Source organism: Antechinus flavipes, chromosome 4 (genome assembly GCF_016432865.1).
Source record: "Antechinus flavipes isolate AdamAnt ecotype Samford, QLD, Australia chromosome 4, AdamAnt_v2, whole genome shotgun sequence".
Taxonomy (NCBI): domain Eukaryota; kingdom Metazoa; phylum Chordata; class Mammalia; order Dasyuromorphia; family Dasyuridae; genus Antechinus; species Antechinus flavipes.
This window is the reverse complement of record NC_067401.1, coordinates 466,661,880-466,676,453: the sequence shown is the minus strand read 5'-3', so window position 1 is coordinate 466,676,453 and position 14,574 is coordinate 466,661,880.

Here is a 14,574-nt window from a genome sequence, read left to right as displayed (position 1 = left end):
TATTCGGTCTCAGACACTAGTTTCTAGCTATGTGACTCTGGACAAGTCAACTCCAATTGCCTTGGAAAAAAATAAAAAAAAAATAAATTTAAACTTCTACAATTTGTTGACAAGGATGCTTCAGTAAATCTCCCTCATGGTGTGGGGTCATGTGATTTGCCAATTGACACTCAACAAGAATGTTGACCTCTTTTTGCCTTTCATCTTCATTATTAAATGAGGGAGTTGGAAGAAATATCTCCAAAGTTTCTTCCAGTCAATGATCTATGATTCTATAAATTAAGACTTGTGATCACTAGGGGTGGAAAATTAACATCCACAATGCAAAAAACAATATAAAGTGTACAACAAAATCTTTGCCTATCTCACCGGCAAAGATTTGGGGGAGCAGGTTCTGGAACCAGAGGGTTCTGAAAGGCCAAATAGTAGGTAAAGAGCCAGGAATGATGAACATAGGTGAGAGCTTATCAACCAATGCTTATCCCCAGCAAGCTGTGGTTGGTTATAATACATACAATATTGCAGACACAAGCTGTTCATCTTGATCTCCATCATTTCAGGTCCTTCTGTAGCACCCCGCCCCCCCATACTTTTCCATTTAAATGCTGACTCAGAATTGTACCATACAAAGAGACCATACCTGCTAGGGCTCTTTCATCATTGTCCCCCAATTTTTGAATTACTCTTTAAGGTGACACTGTGACCCAGTAATAACACAATCAATCTCACCGAGAACTCCACGCTAATTCTCCACCCTTTTCACATTTTCTAAGTCAAAGTTCACTCTGGGGATAAACAAGTCAATCCTTCAGGGATCAAGGTCCAAACTTCACCCATTGCCCCATACAAAATACATTCAAACCACTCCAGTCTACACTCAACTTCACATTCACTATTATTCTCTTCTTTCCATACCAGTGTTCAGTTTCATTTTGCCACAGTCATTCAGTCATAAATGTACACAAATCCAGGATATGTTCTGATTACTTCATAATAAATTTGGGAATGGAGAGTGATGGGAGATAGGGAATTAAGAGCTACATTTCTAAACATAAAGCCTCTACAGAGTCTTTCATGTGGTTTTCCATTTTTTTGGATCAGACCTGTGATTTCATTGCTATAAAAATTCTCTGTATGTAAAAGCAGATTTAATGGGATCTGCAGATTGCACCCATAGGAAGCAAACGGATACTGAATATTGACATGACTCGCCCAGGAGAGGCAGCCACTTTTATCCTGAGTCCTCTTCTCTTTTCTCCCTATACAATTTCATTTTGTGATCTTAATGGGTTCCATGGAAGCATTGATCATCTCTAAGCTGATGGTTCTGCAATCTATTGATCCAGCCCTGACCTCTCTCTTGACTTCTAGTCACAAAACTCCAAAAATTTCCATGGAGAATTCAATCCAAATGACTCTTAGATATCTTAGATGGTACCCTTTATCTTTTCTCCCCAAATCTTCTTTTCTTAAATCACCTATTACTTCTGAGGGTGCCCCCATTCTCCAAGTCACCTGGATTCTCTATCTGGACATCTTACTTAACTCATCATCCTCTCTCATTCCTACAGCCTATTTGTTGCAAGATCTGTCCATGTTACCTTCATAATATCTTTCATGTGTACCCCCTTCTCTCCTCTGACATTGTCACTGCCATGACTCAAGCACACATCCTCTCACATCACCGGGTAAGGCAACGGCAATAGTTTGCTGGTTGGTCACTAATAAGTGAAACAGTAGATGAAGTTCTATCTACGAAGTCAAGATAATCTGCATTTAAATTCTGCCTCAGATACTGAGTCACTCAACTTCTATCTGCCTCAGTTTCCTCATCTACAAAATGGGGATAATAATAGAACCTACTTGCCAAGGTTGTTGTGAAGATCAGGTGAGATAGCTTGTTACACATATATAAGTGCTATATAAATGTCAGCTGTGAGTCTTTCCCCACTCTAATCCATCTTTCACTCAGTTGTTACATGGAGCAAGTGAATGATGCAATGGATAGAAGTCTAGGCTCAAGGTCAGGAAGACCCAAGTTCAAATAAAGACTGCATGATCTCCAAATAAGTGGTTTAGTCTCTACTTGCTTTAATTTCCTCATTTGTAAGATGGGGATAATAATAGTACCTATATTTCAGGATGGTTGTGAATGTAAAATGAAATAACAATAGAGACTTAATACATTGTCTGGCACATAGTCATCCCTAGGTAAATGTTAGTGACTGTTACCTTCCTAATGTGCAAGGCTGACCATATCACCACTCCCTACTCGATAAACTTCAGTGGATCCCTATTGCCTCCAGGATCAAATACAAAAATTCTCTTTTTGGCATTCTACATCCTTTATAACCTTAGCCCTTCCTATCTGTTCACTGTCCTTGCATGTTATTCTTTGCCCGTGTAATCTTTGATCTAGTGATAAGGTTTACCTGACTGTTCCATGAACAAGACATTCTACCAACAGACTCAAGGCATTTGCTCAGACCCGTAGCCTGACCATGAAATACTCTCTATGCCGATCGCTGATCTCCCAGGCTTCATTTAAGTCCCAAGTAAAATCCTTCTGCAGGAAACCTTTCCCAATCCTCCCTCTGTTAGTTATTAAGCATGTTATACATAGTATGTCATTTCATTCTCATGATGATCTTATGAGGAGGGTATCATAATCATTCCCATTCTACAGCTAGAGAAACTGAGGCAGGCAGCAGTAAAGTGACTTGACCACAATCACTCATGTAATGACATTTAAAGCCAGCTTTGAATTCAATCAAGTCTTCCTGACCTCAGTCTCTGTGCACTTTGGCGCCACCTAGCGGAACAGGAGTGATATGTAATAAGCCTCCATTTTTATCATGTTCTCCGATCATGGATCTTGTCCAAGGTGCTGTTGTGGTGCTTTAAGTCTTCTCTTCCAAACTTTTTATAAGCAAATTCATCATCTCCCAAAGGGCTTAGCTATCATATCTGAACAGATGACTCACCTTTCTATCTATGGGGCACCAATGTCTCCCACGAACTTTAGTCCTGGATCAGAGGTTATCTATTGGATGTTCTTTGACAAACTCAACTCAGTAGTTCAGCTATAAAACTCATTATCTTCCTCTTTCTCTCCTCCCAAACATGCTTCATTCCCAATTTTCCTTTTATGCCCAAGGTATCCTCATTCTCCCAGGCACTGGTCATCCCGGCTCACATCTCACTTCATTTTTAACTCTTCCTCATACTTTATTTCACCTCTGTAATCCAATTCACCCTTTAGGTGGTGCAATGTCTAGGGAATGATGGACTTGGAGTCAGATGGATCTCTGTTAAATCCTGCTCAGACAATAACTTGTTATATGACTCTGGTCAAGTCATTCAACTTCCTATCTCGGCTTCCTCATTTTTAAAAATAGAAATACTTTGTGTGACCTCAGGCAAGTCACTTTACTATTTTTTGCCTCACTTTCCTAAATTATAATATGGGGATAATGATCACATCTACCTCACAATGTAGTTTATGAAGTAGGTGTTAAAGTATTTCAAATGAGATAATGTTTATAAAATGCTTAGCACAGTGTCTAGCACTATTTAAATATCTTACTGTATTATTTTGAGGATCAAAGAAGATAACTTTTGCAAAGCACTTTAAGTAGCCCTTATTACCATTAATTATTATGATTCTGATTATTAATGCCAAATCTTGTCTTCACCTTCTCTATATGGTTACCTCCTAGTTTAGCCCCTTTTCAGCTCTCACCTGAATTTCTGTAGTAGACGTTTCCTTGGTCTCCCCGCCTCCAACTCAGTTGACAAAGTGATTTTTCTAAAGTTCCTATCTCAACATGATATCTTCCCTCTTTAATAAAATCCAGTGGCTCCTAGAAGCAAAGAGGTATTCTGGGTGATATTTAAGTCTCTTCCTAAGCTTGCATTTTGCTATCTTCCAATGTTTCCTTTACATTTCTCTCTTCATCCACTCTACTGCCCAGTCAGTATTGTTTGGTCTCTTTGATTTTCCACACACAAGACATTCTATTTTGAGCTCATTGTCTTCCAGAGTGCATTATTTTTCCTTCTGGCCTCTACATCTAACTTGATTCAAGTCAACAAGCAATTTATTAAGTGCTTACAAATGAAAAAACATGCCTTTCAATGCTAAGATATAAAGAAAGGCAAAAACAAAACAAAAAGGTCAGCTCTGGGTCTCTAGAAGTTTCTGATCTAATGGGGGAGACAGCCTGCAAAGAGCTATATAAAGACAAGATTGTTGCTGGTGTTGTTCAGTCAGGTTCAATTCTCTGTGACCACATTTGGAGTTTTCTTGACAAAGACACTGGAATGATTTGCCTTTAACTTCTCCAGCTCATTTTATAGATGAGGAAACTGAGGCAAATAGGGTGAAGTGACTTGCCCAGGGTCATCCAGCTAGTGAGTATCTGGCACTGGATTTGAACTCAGCACAAGGAGTCCTACTAGGAAAGGAGCTCTAACTACTGCATCATCCAGCTGTCCTGACAAACAAGATATGCACAGGCTAAGTTGGAGCTAACCAGGAGAAGGAAAGCCTTACTATTTTGAGGGATCTGAAAAGGCTTCTTCTAGAAAGTGGAGTTGTGGATGAGACCTGAAGGAAGTCAGAATAAAGCAATGAGAAGGGGAAAAAAAACTGGGGAAAGGACAGCCAATGAAAATGGACCAGTGTGAGAATTCTGGGAACAGAGAAAGGAGCCTGGTTAGGAAGGGCTTTAAGAGCCAGATGATTTCCTATTTAACCCTGAGGGTAATAAGGAACTCTTAAAAAATATTGATTGGCTGTGTGTGTTTGTGTGTGTATATGTATATAGTGTACGTTTGTATGCATGTGGCATATATGTGTATGTGTATGTATGTGTGTATATGTGTGTGCATTATACATGTGTGTGTGTGTTATGTGTGTGACAGGCAGATGCTGAAATCATTTATTCAATGGAAGAGCCTCTGATGTGGTGTGGATCGGACTCCCCCGTGTGGCACCAGTGCGCCATTACAGGCGTTGTATCCACTCCTGGGTGAGCTTCCATACACAATTATTTCAATTCAATAACCACCTTTCTTTAAAACACCTTCTCTGTGGAAGCCAAGAGAAATAAGAGAGTGTTCTAGCCTCAAGAGGCTTAGATACTCACGCCATTTTCCTTCAGCAAAACAGCTCCCCATATTCCTGATTTCTGGCCAACTTCAGGGATGAGAAGAAGCTGAATTCTGATTCTAGATTCCTTGCATGTTGTTGCTGCAAGGGGCCAAAGAACCCCCTCCCCCAAGGGACTCTCTACCTTCCTGAATTCTTTCTTTAACCCCGACTGCTGGTGTTTGTTGGGTTCTGAGCATAGCAGATACTTAGTGTTGAATGATAAAGAAATGGTACAAAACTCTCAACTAGAGATCACCTAATTCTTACTGTGGATGAGGAAACTGAGACCCAGAGTGGGAAAGTGATTTGTCTAAATTCATAAAACAAGTTAGTGGCAAATCTAGGACCAAGATCCAGTTCTTCTGATTCTCGAGAACAAGACGTGATCGTGAGATAGATGTGCACACGTGTATGTCCAGAAATGCTAGAATCATCTCAAACTGGCTTTTCACCAGAAATTGGCAAATGTTCCAAATTGGGGCTTGATTTATTGTTTAGATATAAGAGAATAACAGAAAAAAGGTAATAATGATCCTGTGAAAAATGCAAATAAACTCTTTTATCAGGGAGAATAAGACATGAATGAGAAACCTAAGAAACAACAAGTTTTCCAAAATGTTGAGCTATCTGCCAGGGATATAGTGAGGCACAAATGAACTAATGGATATAAATCGCTTTGCAAACCTTAGAGCACCATCTAAATGTCAGTTATCACTTTTGTTAGCCTCCAATCTGCTAATGACTTCATTCCCCAAGTTTTTTTTTTTTTTTTCTTGCACTCTGATTAAACTCAGGTAATATGAGTTGTTCAATACAAGGTAAATGTTTAACAACTGAGTTTTCTGAGGAAAAGATATGAAATTCCATTTAAAACATTATAAATAAAATTTTATTTTCAGTTCCCAAATCTCTCCCTTTTTTGTGACAAATTTTCAGTATCTTTATTTCATTAAATATTTCCAATTGTATACAAAAAATGTTAATTTTAAAAGTTTTTCACTTATAAATTCCTTCCCTTCTTCTCATCCCTCTCCCTTTCTTGAGAAGGTAATCAACTTGATAACAATTATCCATTTATACACACAATTTTAAGTATAACATGTATTATTAACATGGCATTAAATTTAGAAAATAAACAAAACAATAATTTCTGAGATATCACACTGAAATTTTAACAAATGATTTCCTCCAGCACACGCCTGGCTATCTCAGAGTGCAGTAAACCGCCTGAAATGGTTGGACTTTCGGGAACTCTTTGACCAGAGACTGGAAGAACAGATAGATAATGACACTCAAACTGTCTTATGATGACCTTAAGCAAAGCAAAATGTGATGGCCAATTATTCTTATGAAACGATGCCTCTTGTTGCATTAGAACACAGGATGAGGATAACTGACCCACTGATATCTATTTTGCCCCTCTAAGCTGAACCCACAAGATGTGGATCCCCTTGCAACTTCCTCCTTTTTTATTTACAGATTATACTCAATGCCAATTGTTAGCTCGAGGGGAGGGGGAACTGATAGGAGGGGGAACAGATTGGAGGAGACAGTAATAAGAAGTAAAAGACTTGTGAAAAGGGAAAGGGTGTCTGTAAAAGGGAGGGATAAATGAGGAGAAAATAGCATTGAGAGAAATACACTTAATTATCATCAATGCAGTAACTGACCTTGATGCCATGTTTGTTCTCATTGAATATGTTTAACAACATTGCTGAAAACTTAACTCTAAAAAGCATGGGAGCAAACACAGAGCCTTGTTCCACTTGTTTGGTGACTGAAAAAGAGCAAAAGCTTCATCTATTATCCAGAACCCAGACAAACATACCACCATGAAACTGATGTACAATACCGATGAACGTCCCCAAGGAGCCAAATTTTGACATACTTGTCCATAAGTCCTCATGACTGACTGTATTAAAGACCCACTTGGTTAGATTGATAAATGTTGTATATAGACCTTTGTTTCACTCCTGGTATTTCTTCTAAAGATGTCAAACAGCAATCACCATATTGACTATTCCTTGGCCCTTTCCAAAGTCACACTGGCTCTCAGGTAGAGGATTACATTCCAAGTAAAGGATCAATCTATTACCGATTGTTCTGACAAGAATCTTGTTATCCGTTCTTAAGCGACTCCCTGTGATTGTCATAGGATGATATGATTCCTTTACTTTTATAGAGATGGACAATTTAAGTGTCCTTGAACTAACTCCTGGGGGATAATGGCCTCTTGCCACATAAGCTTGAAAATTTTAAACAAATTTTGTATGAACAATGGACCCCCACATTATAAATATTAGCTAGAATAGAATCAATAACAGGTATTTGGCACAGGAGAATACCTAATGGTATTCAAAACCTCTTCTTCAGTTGGAAATTTGTCTAGAGAGGGATTGACTTCAACCAAAAGTAAACAGTCAATGTTTTCAGAGTTGATTGATAATGGTCTGTTGAGAACACTATGAAAGTAATCAGTACATCCCTCCAGGATCATGCCCTTATCACAAATCAATGTGGCTCCATCAGCACTGAATAGTTCAGATGTACCATATGTCTTTGGTCCATAAAGAGCCTTCAGGGCATCATAAAAATGCTTTGGATGGCTACTATTAGCATAAAACTGAATTTCATCTGCCTTTTTTTTACTGAGCCAAAATCCTGCATCTCTTTAAACTTCTCTTGTAATTTACTTTTGATGGAGTTAAATGCTTCCTTTTTAGAGATAGATGAACTATCCTGCTGATACACCCTGTGGAGCATTTTTTCATTTAGCAACTTCTGAATTTCCCCATTATTTTCATCAAACTAATTTTGAAGTTTGTGAGTGTTCTGACGCAGATAAGTAGCTGACCTAGATGAGTAATGCCATCCTGTATACCAAGTCTCTAAGAGCTGTCCGCTCCTTTTCTGTTCCACTGTTGCCAAAGATCTCTAGGCTCAACTTTCCCTCTGAGTTAGTAATAATCTGTTCCTATTTGGAGAAGCACTGTAATCTATTGAGAATAAAATTTTTGGAAGTTATCTTGCCTTGGGGCTAGTGCTTTTGTTGAATTTAATATTTAACTTAGAAAGGATAAGTCTACAATCAGTCCAGCACTCTGTACTACAACTGCCTTCTTCACTCTCACATCCTGTTTGTCTTTTCATCTTACAATGACATGGTCTATTAAATACCAATGCTTGCTATAAGGGTGCATCCATGAACTTTTATTGCATTTAGGTAAATGGAATACAGTGTTGGTGATAAGAAAGTCATGAGAAGCATAAGTCTTCAGTAGTAAATGACCATTATTGTTGCTCTTTCCAACTCTATTTGTTCAAGGACTCTCTGCCTCCTTGCCATGTCTGGTAGTCTATCTTACTCTATCATTAAGATTAACTCTGAATTATAAGCTGATCCTCTTTTGGCACATTGATGATGAGGATCCCAGGTTTTCATCAAATTTTTCTTTGATCTCATCAGTATTCCTCACAGTGGGAGCATAGGCACTGATCATGGTGACATGACATTTCTCTTACAAATGAAAATTGCATTGTTATTCATTTCTTTTGTTAGACATCTGAACTTGTTGACTAAATTGGTCTTAATTGCAAAACCTCTGCCAACTTTACAATGCTCCTCTTCACTGTAGCTACCCCTGAGAAAATATGTATCTAGCTCCAACTTTGATAATCTGGACTTCATTTGCCACCTTTGTTTCACTTAGAGCTGCTATTCACTCTTTGCAGAACAATATGATGGTATACTTAGAGAATCCTAGAGAAGCAACTAAAAATAACTATCTGAATTAATTTATAACTTTTTCATTGCAACAAAGTCCACCAGTCAGAGATCAAAAGATAAGTCTCATTTAAAATAGTTGTACAGCAATCTAAAATACTCGGTTGTATCTACTAAGACAAACTCAGTCACTATATGAGCACAATTACAAAGCACTTTTCACACAAATAAAGTCAGAGCTAAACAACTGGAAAAAATTTAATTGCTCACAGGAAGGCTGAGCAACAGAAAAAATGACAAATCTACTTAAATTAATCTATTTGATTAAGTGCCATAGCAATCAAACTATCCCCCCCCCCAAAAAAAATAGAGCTAGAAAAAAAATCACAAAATTAATCTCAAAGAAGAAAATGTCAAGGATATCAAAGGAATCAATGAAAAGAATTTTAAAGGAAGGTTGTCTATATCTAAAAACATATTATAAAGTATCAAAACAATTTGCTGCTGGCTAAGAAATAAAGTGGTGTCTCAGTGGAAGAGAATACATTATAGTAAATGACCATGGTAATCTAGTATATCATAAATCCTCAGATCCAAACTTTTGGAACAACAATGTATTATTTGACAAAAACTGCTTTAAAAAAATGGAAAACGGCATGGCAGAAACTAAATATAAATCAATATCTCCCACCATATACCTAGATGAGAGCAAAATGGGTACATGATTTACACATGAAGAGTGATATCATATGCAAATTAGAAGAGTAAATAATAGTTTATTTGTCATCATAAATAAGAGAAGAATTTAGGACCAAAGAAAATACAGTTTGCATTTCAAAATGTAAAACTGACAATTTTGATTACATAACATTTAAAATGTTGTGCACAAATGAAATTAATGCAAGCAAAATTTAAAAGAAAACAGAAAACTGTGGCGAATGTATAAAAAATGGAGTCAAATTTATAAAAATGCAGTCATTCCCAAAGTCAAAAGATATGAACAGACAGTTTTTAGATAAAGAAATAAAAACAATCTATATTCATACAAAAATTGTCTAAATGACTACTGATTAGAAAAATGCAATTAATATCCCAGAAAAGTAAAATAATAAGTGTTGGAGGGGATACGGGAAAACGAGTCACTAAGCTATTACCTGCAGAGTGATGAACTGATCCAGCCATTCTTTTTTCTTTTTTTTTTGAACTTTCCCCTTTTATCTGTGTTTTGGACTCTCAAAGAGTATTTTTTTAAAATAACTTTTTATTGATAGAACTCATGCCAGGGTAATTTTTTACAGCATTATCCTTGCATTCACTTCTGTTCTGATTTTTCCCCTCCCTCCCTCCACTCCCTCCCCCAGATGGCAAGCAATCCTTTACATGTTGAATAAGTTACAGTATATCCTGGATACAATATATGTGTGTAGAACCGAACAGTTTTCTTGTTGCACAGGGAGAATTGAATTCAGAAGGTATAAATAATCTGGGAGGAAAAACAAAAATGCAAGCAGTTTACATTTATCTCTCAGTGTTCTTTCTTTGGGTGTAGCTGCTTCTGCCCATCTTTGCTCAATTGAAACTGAATTAGCTGTCTTTATCGAAGAGATCCACTTCCATCAGAATACATCCTCAAACAGTATCATTGTTGAGGTATATAATGATCTCCTGGTTCTGCTCATTTCACTCAGCATCAGTTTATGTAAGTCTCACCAGTCCTCTCTTTATTCATCCTGCTGGTCATTCCTTACAGAACAATAATATTCCATAACATTCATATACCACAATTTACTCAACCATTCTCCAATGGATGGGCATCCATTCATTTTCCAGCTTCTAGCCACTACAAACAGGGCTGCCACAAACATTTTGGCATATACAGGTCCCTTTCCCTTCTTTAATATCTCTTTGGGGTATAAGCCCAGTAGAGACACTGCTGGATCAAAGGGTAGGCACAGTTTGATAACTTTTTGAGCATAGTTCCAAATTGCTCTCCAGGATCCAGCCATTCTTGAGAGCAATTTGAAACTAGGCCCAAAGGCTATAAAATTGTGTATATTATTTTATCAAGCAATGTCGATGATAGGTCTATATCCCAAAGATATAAAATAGGAATAATTGCACAAAATTATTCATATCAACATTTTTGTGACTAAGAATTGGAAATTAATAGAAAACCATCAATTGAGGGAAGGCTAAACAAGTTATGGTATATGATTGTGATGCAATATTATTGTACTAAAAGAATGACAATCAGAATGACTTCAGAAAAATCTTGAAAGACTTCCATGAACTGATGCAAAATGAAGTGAGCAGAACCAAAAGAACATTGTACATAGTGACAGCAATATTATATGCTGAAGATGTGTAGATGATCTGGCTAATCTCAGCAATACAGTGGCCCAAGACAATCCCAAAGGATTCATACTTCCTGCTTCCAGAGAAAGAATTGGTACTGTCTGAATAGAAAATGAAGCATGATATTTTCACATTGTTTCACTTTTTAAATTTAAGTTTCCTTGTAAAAAAATAAGTAACATGAGATGTTTCACATGATTGCATGTGTATTTTTTCATCTGCGGAGGAAGAGAAGGATATAATTTGGAATTCAAAATTTAAAAATTGTTTTAACATGTAATTTGGAAGAAATAAAATATTCTAAAATGGGGAGGATTCTAAGTTCATTGAAAATAAAGTCTGATTTTGTTCTTTTTTTTTTTCTCTCTAGTTGCTAGAACAGTGTCTAAAATATAATTCATGTTTAATGAATGCTAAGATGGCTGAAGAATGTAGCGAATAGGGATTGGAACTGGCAGTCAGAAAGTCCTAAATTTCAATTTTCCCTAACACACTTAGCTGTGTGATCAGGGACAACTTCTCTCAGCCTCAGTTTCCTCATTTGTATAATGGAAATAACAATAACACTTACCTCCCTGAGTTGTCTTGAAAATGATATGGGTAAAAGCATGGGTAAAATCACTTTGCAAACCTAAAAATACTATATAAATATTAATTGCTATATGTAGAGGGCCACAGATAGTGGGGAACACTGGGTGAAGTATAAGACCCTTTAGTACAGTAAAAAGAACCCTAGTGATATGTCTGGTTTGGCTTCCCATCCCCTTTAAGGGTGTCTCAGCCTTCCTGAGAAGTCAGGGACATGGCAGCCTGTGTTGTAATACTAAAATGCTGTATTATTATAATATGTATTAAATATTATGTATTTAAAGTTTGTAGAAGCTTTTCATTTTTTTATGGGGGAGCTCGAATGAATATAAATTGTAGAGAGGAATGCCTCCTGATAATTATTATGGTAAAACAATAATTATCCCAAGAGAGTACAGGCTCTCCCTCAATGGAAGCCTTCAAACTGATGCAGGATAACTACTTCCCAGTTGGGTTTTGGTATAGATTCTTTCTGCAGGTGCAGGTTATAGACTTGAAGGTCTCTAAGATCCCTTCCAAGTCTGAAAATCTGTGATTCTATCCTGAAAAACTCCTGAATCATGACTCACTTCTGCAACATTCCCCAATAAGTGTTTAGTCACCCAGTCTCCATTGGAAGACATCTGGTGTTAGAGGAATCAATAACTCTTGATAAATCCCATTCTACTGCTAAGCATCTCTCACTATTAGATGACTTTCTTTAATATTGAGAGAGAAAGAGAGAGGGAAAAAGATAAAGAGAAATGAAGAAAGAGAGAGAAAGAGAGAGAGAGAGAGAGAGAGAGAGAGAGAGAGAGAGAGAGAGAAAGAGAGAGAGAGAGATAGAGAGATAGAGAGATAATGGATTCAAGTTCCATGATCCATCAGGCTATTTGCTTTTACTTTTTTGTTGCTGAAATTTATTTTTATTCCAAAAATGTACTTCTGTAGTTTCCAACCATTGGTCCTAGTTCTGCCTTGTGAAGCCAAGCAGAATTATATTTATCTTCCATTTGAAAACACAAGTCTAAATTCTGCTATGCCCATTTATTACTTATGTAACCTTGGACAAATCACTTAATCTCGCTGGGCCCCAGTTTCCATCTTTATAAAATGAAGGCATTGGCTTAGATTATTACCTCTAATGCTCATCCAAATTCTAAATCTATGAACCTCTGACTGACATCCTCCCACCCACTCAACCAAGTTATCTTCTTCATTCTCCACTATTTTACTAAACCATTATTGAAATGAAATAGTCGCTGACCTATATTTTTGATCAAGAATCTAAACACACATCCATTACATGGGCCATTGTTCCCCCTACTTCTACTCTCAAAAAGTCATAAATCACACTTTGAGAATGTGTTCTTTCTTTGCATCTTTTTCTAATCAGAGGCTAATGGCCATATATCCACACCCCAGGAGTCTGGGGCTCTTTGTGGTCTGGTGCCTGGAAAAAGTGCTTAGGAACAGATGTCCACATAGCCTAAGGAACTCTTTCAGCTGGGATCTATTCCAGGGTTCTCAAAGCTCTGTGTATAACTTGGTCCTGGCCAGTGGTGCTAATGAGACCCAGGTTAAGGGTTTGATCTGAAGAGAAAGACCCTGTTCCATGGCCTTAGGCTGTGCCCTTGACATTGGCTAGCCTACATACAGACCACCATCTTGGGAATGGATGTCATTAGTCCTGAAGCATGGGGAGTATGAAAAGGGAGTGGGAGAGGGAATGTAGATTTCCTAAGAAGGACTCAAAGTACTTTTTCTAGCTTAGAATAAATTAGTAGAGTTTTTTTTTTCACAGTATGCCACATTTCTTTCTTCTATTGCCTATACTTTAGCCATTCTTGGAAACCCAATGAATGATCTAGATTCTCCTACTCCAACTGCTCCTTCCTTTGTGAATTTCCCCTTTCTTCACAGAACAGTGGGAACAATAAAACATATGCTTGGTAGTTCCAATTTGGATGTAATATGTTTGTGACTTTCCTGTCAAATGACCTAGCTTCAGTCTCCTCATTTCTGTAATAAGGATAGAAATAATGACATTGTTTCTTCCATTACCAAGCTTGTAGTGAGAATCAAAGCAAGCAAATGATACAATATAGTTTACATATATACACATAATATGTGTGTATATATATAATATAGATAAACAAGAGAAAAAAGAGAAATGGAGACAGAGAGAGGGAGAGGAAGAGGGAGAGGGAGAGGGAACTGGAAAGGGGGGGGAGACAGACACACAGACAGACACTATGAATTCAAATTCCATTATCCATCAGGCTATTTCCTTTTACCTTTTTGTTGCTGAAATTTATTTTTATTACAAAGGTGATAAATACCACATGAAGTGGGAATTTTCATACCCATAATAGAAAAAAAAGCCATAAAACTGTAGATTTTCATTTGTAAGAGGCAAGATTTGAACTTAGGTTCTCTGATTCCAGAACACAATGCCATATGTTCTCTAAAAAGGAGGGAATCTATTAAGGTGGAGAGGTTTAGGAATGCAATAAGCATTTATTCCATTCTTAAGGCTTATATGACTTCGTATAAGGCATTGGGAAATCTGAGAAGGGAAAGAAACTTCATTTGTGTCTTCATATTTCCAGTACCCCTCAAAGTGTCTAGAATACTTGACATATGATAAATGCTAATTCATTAATGCATTAATTAGAACACAATGGCTGTCATCAAATATCTGAAGAATTGATGTGTACAGAGATGTAGTTTGTTCTGCTTGGTCCCAGAGGGTAGGACCAAAAAACAATGG